Source organism: Elephantulus edwardii, unplaced genomic scaffold (assembly GCF_000299155.1).
Source record: "Elephantulus edwardii isolate Elephantulus edwardi_28Jun2011 unplaced genomic scaffold, EleEdw1.0 scaffold00086, whole genome shotgun sequence".
In the NCBI taxonomy this organism is placed as follows: Eukaryota; Metazoa; Chordata; class Mammalia; order Macroscelidea; family Macroscelididae; genus Elephantulus; species Elephantulus edwardii.
In genome coordinates this window covers 1559681-1568490 of record NW_006399836.1, presented here as the reverse complement: position 1 = coordinate 1568490, position 8810 = coordinate 1559681, and the positions used below count along the sequence as shown (strand labels likewise).

At 45.1% G+C, this 8810-nt stretch overlaps 1 pseudogene; it reads left to right on the top strand.

Annotated features, from left to right (window-relative positions):
- Window positions 1-8778, top strand: part of LOC102870561 — a 32453-nt pseudogene extending 23675 nt beyond the window's left edge.
- The last annotated feature ends 32 nt before the right edge of the window (window positions 8779-8810 follow it).

Genomic DNA, 8810 nt, shown 5'->3' with positions numbered 1-8810 from the left:
TCAACTTCACAGAGACCACAAGTTACCTCTGTATGGCAAGTGGACACAGCAGGGCTATATGACCTAGAAGAATGTGATTTACAGTACCTGAAAACCTGCTGGAGAGTCAGCTATGAGTCAGTTCTGACTCGATGTCTCCCAACAACCATAATATTGTTGTTAGGGGGTCTCTTGTTAGATATTCAGTCAGAGAAAGAGAGAAAGACTCTCAGTGAAGTGGGTTGACTTAAAGGGCTTGAGCAGAATGGAGATCATTGGGACGGTACAGGATAGGACAAGGTTCAGATCTACTGCTTGTAATGTTGCCCCCACTGCCCCAGTGCCTGAGTCATTCCATCTCATCCGGGGTCTTCCTCTCCTGTGCTGTCCCTCCACCCTTCCAAGCATCATGTCCTTCTCAATAGACTCTGTGGTACCTAAAAACAGCCACATTGTTGCCTACCGTTAAGACACTCTGTTACTGAAAAGCCGAAGTTCTGCCACCTGCCTCTGGAAAAACCCAGTTGGAGAGAGAACTTAGAGTAGCAGAAGCGAAAGTTTACTATACACCGTGTATAAAGGGGCCTCTGGTGGTGTAGTCTGTAGGGATTGTCCTGCTCACCCCCAAATGTGATGCCTCGCTGGCAGTGTGAACCCACCAGGAGCTCCGTAGGTCAAAGATGGGCAATCTCCTTCCATGCAATTTGTTGTTGTTGTAATTATGTGCCATTGAGTTGGAACTGACTCCTAGCTGACCCTCCAATGGGTTTTCAGAGACACTAAATTAGGAGGAGACTCATCTTTCTCCTTTGGAGCAGCTGGTGGATTCGAACCACCTGCCTTTGGGTTGGCAGCACAACTCCTTACCCCTGTGCCACCAGGGCTTCCCCTAGGTGCAATTTCCAGCCTCAGGAAGGTCAGCTGTGACGTGGTCTAGACTCAAAGCCAATGCGTGAACGAGTGAGAGATGCAGAAGGCAGGGGGATGAGCTGTCCGGCTGTCTCCCCCACCTTGAAGAATGGGCTTACATCAGAGAGAAACGGGACCTCAGGACGTGACAAAACTGCCACGAAACCTTCGCCCCCCTCCCCCCCCCCGGGTTCAGACCTGGTGGCTGTTCTCAAGGTTGGCACTGTCCATGTGTCACAGCTGAAAGGGAGCAGTTCTTGTCTATAAACTGCAGGGTGGATTGGCAAACATTATAAAGGGCTTCAGTCTAATAAGGAGGTTGCTTTGGGCTGTCCTTCCGCACAGAGATCAAAGGGCTTGCTTGATAAGAGGGTCCCTCCCGATTGTCCTGTTAGACTAAGAGAAAACATCTTCCTTTTAGAATACAAAAAATGTTCCTTTCAACCTGCTACAGGATCACTTTTTAAAAAGTTCATTTCTTGTTGCTTTGTTATGTTGCAACTTGAGCTGTAATAGTATGGTTGAATGGCCTTAAGGTGGCCATAAGGTAGGGCTAGATCCATCACCTGGGAAAGGTGAACAAGAAGGGCTGTAAACTTCTAACTCCTTTCCTGTACCACCTTGAGGTCTCTAGTTATACGTTCAGCAGATGCTGCAATACATCCTAGCAGAACTATTGTTAATCTCATTTATTAGGGCCAGCAGGAGTAGTTAATGCGATTAGTAAAACTAAAAGGAACCGCTTCAAGACATTTCACACTCAACAGGGACAGAAGAAATGTTTTCCTGGGGAATCACATTATTATTTCTCTTGAATTGTGTACCTGTGGAGTGATTTCTTTAAGTTTGCTCTCCATGGAGTTGCCAAAACAGCTTAGAAGGGGCCAAGATCACTTTTCTTTCATTTGATCTAGTGACATCTCTGTTCAAGTTTTCAAAAGAACCTGGTCTCCTGGATGCGTAGGTGTTTTTCTCCACCCATAGGTGCTCCTAGGACCTTGTTCCCATACCTCTTAATAGCCTCCCACACTTGTCCATTTTGTACTGAAAAGATGTGGCTGACACTGAAAAATTTCAGGAAATACAATGGTAATGAAGGAGGACGTTGAAGCTGTACTGAAGGCATTGGCATAAAAAGAAAGCTCCAAGAATCAATGCGAGATCAATTGATTTGTCTTACTTGACAGGTGCAGCCCTGAATGTGCTCACCAGTCTATGCCAGGAAATTTGGAGGACAGCTGTCTGGCCAATGGATTGGAAAAGGTCTATATTTGTTACCATTGCCAATAAAGGTGATTCAACTGAATGTAGAAACTATCTAACAATAGCATTTATCTCATATGCAAGCAAAATGCTACTGCACATCATTGAAAAATGGCTAGAACAGTACACAGATAGGGAACTACCAGAAGTTCAAGCAGGATTTAGAAGAGGCCTTAGCACCAGGGTCATCATTGCTGATGTCAGGTGGATCCTGGCTGAAAGTAAAAAATATCAGAAGAATATTTATTTATGCTTTATTGACTATGCAAAGGCATTTGATGGTGTGGATCATAGCAAGCTAAGGTTAATATTAGAAGAATGGGAATCCCAGGGCACTTAATTGTGCCGATGTAAAACCTATACCTAGACCAAGAGGCTGTGGTGTAAATAGAGCAAGAGAACACAGTATGGTTTAAAATGAATAAAGGAGTATGTCATGGTTGTATCCTCTGGCCATACTTAGTCAATATGCATGCTGAGTAAATCATTCAAGAAGCTGGACTCAATGAAGAGGAATGTGGCATCAAAATCAGAGGAAGACTCATCAATAATTTGCAAAAGGGCCAAAAGAACAAACAAACACGTCTTGGAGAGGGTGGAGCCCCAGTGCTCAATGGAGGCAAAGATGATAACGCTTCACCTCACTATCTTGGGGCATGTTGCTATGAAGGGCTATTCCTTGGACAGGGACATGACCTTTGGAATGCTAGAGGGTCGGTGAAGGAGGAGGGGTCCCTGGACCAGGTGGACTGACACTTTGCTGCAATAGGCTCTAGGGTTTCAGAAAGTGTGAGGATAGCCCAGAATAGGACAGGGTTTAGATCTGTGTTCATAAGGTCATTATGGATTGTAATCACCTGGATGGCACCTAACAACAACAACAATGCTTGGAAAAATAGCCCCCAGCTGTATCTCATACCCCCTGACTCCAGTGAAATCTATTAAACATTGAAGTGTTTATCCTGGAAGACATTGGCAGGTAGAGTTTACAGTCATGGTCTCATGTCAAGGGTATAAATATCTGTTCTTGCAGACATCTTTATCAAGTAGTTAGTAGTTTACTACTAGAACTGAGAAAAGTATGTAAATGTTCCTTAAGAAAATCACTCCCCAGCTTTGGAATATAAAATGTTAAATGGGATGCCCTTCCTAACAACTGACATGTATTTGGTCCAGAAGTCAAACAAATATTTTATCAATCCAGCACAAGTGTTTTGCTGTTAGGTGCCATCAAGTTGAGTATCACTCATAGCAAACAAAGATCTGAACCCTGTTCTATCCTGCACCATCCTCACACTTCCTGACGCACTAGAGCCTCCTGTGGCTGTCACTGTGGCAGTCCACCTGGTCGAGGGTCTTCCTCTCCTTTGCCAATCCTCGGTCTTTCAGAGCATCATGTCCCTCTCTTAGAAATAGCCTCTCCTACCAACATGCCCGAAGTATGAGAGAAAAAGCTTTATCATCTTTGCCTCCAAAGAAAATTCTGGTTGTACCCTCTCCAAGACATATTTGTTTGTTTCTTCTCTTGGCCGTCCATGGGATGTTCAGTGCTCTTCTCCAACACCACAGCTCAAAGGCATCAATTCTTCTGTCATCCTTATTCATTATCTAGCTCTCAGATGCATAGCAGGTGATTGGAAGGACTATGATCTGAATCAGATGCACCCTAATCCTCAAACTGACATCATTACTCCTCAATAATTTGGAGAGATCCCTACTTGCAGACTTTCTATTTAATAGTCTTTTTTAGATTTACTGTGTTTTCACTTTTGTAAGAAGGTATCTAGTTCCTCTTGCCCAGAGTGGTTTACACCATGAAAGGCTCTAGCTACTTTCCCCACAATACAGAATGTGCCCTTGACATCAGCGGCAGCTTGATGACAGTGGGGTAGTTGGTGTCCTCTTCTTCAGCTACAATATATTGGGGCTTTGTTTCTGAGAGACACGGCGACAGGAGGAAATGAATAACTTTCTCTGGCTCAGGCGTCCAAGTCACTCTTCTTGTAGCAGAAATTCGCTGCCGTGAGGCTGTTTCTGCCTCATCAGACCAGGTTTCAGCGGCTGTGAATCCTAACAGGAGGTCACTTCCCATCTTCCTCTCTCAGACCTGCTGGTGCATTTGAAATATTAGAGACACGCAGCAGCCTTTTGGTCAGCCTTGCAACACGCTCCACCAGAGTTCCCGAAAAGGGGAACTAAAGCCAATTAAACTTGACCTTCTTGCCTCCCCTCTTGGACTGCCACCCCTGATTGGGCTCAAAGTTCTCTTCCCAATAGGGTGGCTGCAGAACTGGGAACATATAAGAAAGGGTGGGGTGAAGTCTCAGATCCTATCTCACAGGCAAGGGGAAAGGCAAAATGCTTTCTTTTGAGTTGACTAGTCATAGCTGGAGAGGAGCCCAATACACCGGGGCAGGATGGGAGGGGAAAATCCATTTTCCTACTTGCTGCATGCATGATAGGAAAAGAAAAAGAATGTGGCATCCGGATTAGCCAGATGATTCACAACATCCTGCGTTACGCACATGACACAACCTGCATGCAGAGAGCGAAGAGGACTTAAAACACTTGTTACAGAAGATCAGACTTTAGACTTCAATACGGATTACATTTCAACCGCAAGAAAACAAAAGTCTTCTACGTGGGACCAACAGGCAATGTCACTGAGGCTGCCAGCTGCTTCATTTATTTGGTTTCACAATCAACACCCATGGAAGAGATCAAGAAATCAAAAGACATGTTGCTCTTGGGGAAATCTGCTGTCAAAGACCTCTCCAAAGTGCTAAAGAGCAACGATACGATATCAGTTCAGGACTAAGGGGCACCTGATCCAAGCCATGATTTTTTTTTCCAGTTGCTTCCTATGCGTGTGAAAGCTGGACCATGGACATGGATGACAAAGGAAGAATCAACCAATGCCTTTGAGTCGCGGTGTTGGAGAAGAGTGCTGAATATCCCATGGACCGGCTGAAAGAATAGACAATACTGTCTTGGAGGAAGAGAAGCCAGCGTGCTCCTCAGAGATAAGGATGGTGACCCTTGGTCTCACCTACTTTGGGCATGTTGTCAGGAGGGACCCATCCTTGGAGAAAGACCTCATTGTAGGAAAGGTAGAGGGTCAGAGAAGGAGAGGAAGACCTGCAACAAGACCAGCTCGCACAGTGACTGTAGCAATAGACGTGCCAGAGATGTGAGGTGGTCCAGGATGGAAGGAACTTCAGTTCCGTCGTTCATTGGGTCTCTGTGACTCATAGTCAACTCAATACCACCTAACACCACCACCACCACACAGATGGCAGCCTGAGGCCCTGCTGGTGTAACGGTGACGGTCTGGCTGCCCAGGAGAGCTGAGTGGTCTTCTGCTCATCTGTCCCTGTGTCTTTTTGATGAGCCAGAACACAGTCTCAGGAGACGGAGGGACAATAGCCTGCTTCCCCCTCGTGCTGTCCTCCTTGCATTTTTCTCTTTTATTTTGATGCCTTTCCTGGGACAGGTAAGCGGATACAGGCAGATACTCCCCTCCTACTAAGCCGACTTGGAGCCAAAGCTCCGCTTGATCGGCCCTGGTTGGTTCTTTGAACCAATTACTTTTGTCTATTTTGACCAATTTTTGTTTTACATTTTTTAAATTGTTATTTATAAAAAAATTACAAAGGGTCTTGTTTTGTTAGGATTTCCCCACCAGTCATTTAAGCATGTTTTACCCATAAAATGAAATACAACACACCCAATGCCTACCCCATTCCTTCCACACTGGCCTTCCCTTCACCCATTCCAATGTAGTGTTCATTGTCTATATGCTAATTTTACACAATCGTTCTTTCTCATAACCACATCAGATTAATTCTTTCCATATGTATACTTTTCCCTAGTTTTTATATCATCAGTCTTACATGGCATTTAAATTGTGGTGCTGGAGAAGAGTCTTGAACATACTATGGACTGCAAAGAACTAACAGGTCCTGGAGAGGGTGAAAACGAGCTACTCCGTGGAGGCCAGGATACATCCTTTGAGCATGTGTGTAGGAGGACCGGTCCTTGGAGAAGAACATCATGTCTGTAAGGGTGGAGGGACAGTTCAGGAGAGGCAGACCTCAGATGAGATGGATTGACTCAGTAGCTGGGGTAAATGAAGGAAATGTGTCAGAGACAATGATATTGGCTCAGGATAGAACAAGGTTCAGAGCGACTGTGCGTAGAGTCGTTGTGAGTTGTGGTCCAACCACAGCACATAACAGCCTTGACGGGGTGGTACTGATTCTCTATGTAAGTATCAGTTGTGGAACTATAGTTATATAGTATAAGACTGGCATCAGTTTTCTCCAGCCTGAAAGGCTAATTGCTTGACCTTAGAATTCTTAGTGTCCTTTCTTGAATCTGTTTATCAGAAGAGCAGATACATCTCCTAGATTAGCTGTTATCTCTTGGAAGCTATTTTCCCCAATCATATGTAAATTGTAAATATGTAATCTACCTGTCTGCTGTTAGGGATCTCTCTAAAGTACTGAAGAACAATGGTGTGTCTCTGGAGACTAAGGTACCTCTGGTACAGGCCATGGTCTTTGCAATCACTTGTTATGCATCAGAGAACTGGACAATGACTAGAGAAAATACAAGGAGAATTGATGCTTTTGAGCTCTGGTGTTGGAGAAGAGTGTTGAGGACCATGTATTGCTAAGAAAACAAACATCTCATCCTGAAGAGGGTTAAACCAGGATGCTCCTTGGAGGCAAGGATTCTGAGGTTTCATCTGACATACTTTGGTCATGTTGTAAGGAAAGACCGGTCCTTGGAGAAGGACATCATGCTTGGGAGGGTGGAGGGCAGGCGCAGGATGGGAAGGCCCTCTGGGAGGTGGATTGATTCAGAGACTGGGGCAATCGTGATGAGTGTGTCTGAGACCATGAGATTGGCACAGGACAGAGCAGAGTTTAGAGCTGTTGTACATAGGGTCGCTATGAGTCGCAAGCGACTCGACAGCACATAACAGCAACAACAACCTGTTTGCTGGAAAAAGGAGCATCTGGGTGTGAATGGTTTTCTTTCAGATATAGAAATTCTCTGATTTTAGTATGAAAGCCTGGTGACCTCTCCCATTGGGGAGGCAGTCTTTGAGGCCGACCCACTGTCCTCCACAGATCTGTAATAAAGTGCATTTATGGATATTGCAATCCATTTGTCTTATGGGCAATTGGCTACAGAAAGAATCCCTTGCATTCAGTAATAACCTGATAATTGTCCATTTGTGGCTGATTTCACTCAGTAAAATTTCCTCTAGACACACGCATGTTCTGTAGTGTTTCATGAATTCGTCATTGTTTTTCAATGCTGTACAGTAAGTACTACAATTTATGAATGTTGCATAGTTTCTCTATCCATTTGTTCATTGATGGGGGCTTTTTGGTTTCCATCTCATTCCTATTGTGAAAAATGGTGTGACAAACATGGGTGAGCATATATTTGTTCATGCGGCTCTTCTTATTTCTTTAGGATGTAGTCCCAGGATGGACAAGCTGGATCAAACGATGCTTCTATTTTCAATGTTTTAAGGAAATGCCAAACTGCCTTCCATAGTGGTTGTACCAATAGAGATCGGTGTCTGAGAATTTCACCCTCACCACACCCTCACCAGCACTTTCTTTTCTTTCCTGTTGAGCTTTGCTATTGTTGCTGGAACCGGATGATAACTCGTTGTTGTGATTTGCATCTCTCTAACAGTTTGTTGCACACGATCAAGGACTGTAGACTTTAATATGAATTGAAGCTCAACATCAGGAAAACAAATATTTTTCCTCCCCATCAACTCGAAAGAAAGGAAGGAAGGAAGGAAGCAAGAAAGAAAGAAAGAAAGAAAGAAAGAAAGAAAGAAAGAAAAGCTTCACCCCTCCCTTTCCCTGGATTCCACAGGAGATGGGTGCCCCCATCGACACATTATCCTTTGGCTACGGAATATCATTTCTTCCAAGAAAGATGTTCCTGTGATGAAACCAGCGGTCCCTGCTTCCTAAAAGCCTATTACGAAGCGAGCATCAGAGGCCCATTCAGCCAAGGCCAAGGCTGAGCCAGCAGCCTCTCCAGCTCATGAAAACCCCAGGAACCCCTGCATCGATCTCTCTAGAGTGGGGATCAAGTTTAACAAGGACCACCTGGAGGAATTCAAGGAAGCCTTTGAGCTTTTTGACCAAGTAGGTGATGGCAAGATCCTGTACAGTCAATGGGGATGTATGTGATGAGGGAGCTGGGCCAGAACCCCACCAACGTGTCCTGGGGGAACCCCAAGAGTGATGAGTTAAAGTCCTGGCATGTGGACTTTGAGGCTTTCCTGCCCATTTTCCAAGCAGTGGCCAAGAACCAGGACCAAGACACATATGAGGACTACTTGGAGGGGCTTCGGGTATTTGACAAGGAAAGAAGCAGCAAAAGTCATGGGAGCAGAGCTCAGACATGTCCTCACCACCCTGGGAGAGAAGATGACTGAGGAGGAGGTGGAATCTTGACGACAGCAATGACCACAGCAACTATGATGCCTTCCTGAAACAACCTAAACCTCTGAATGCTGCAGATCCCCTAGGGCCGGACAGTGACCCTTTCCACCACCACCCCACCCCTCCCCACCCTGTGCAATAAAGACAGTTCTTGTTCGAATCCACCAGATGCTC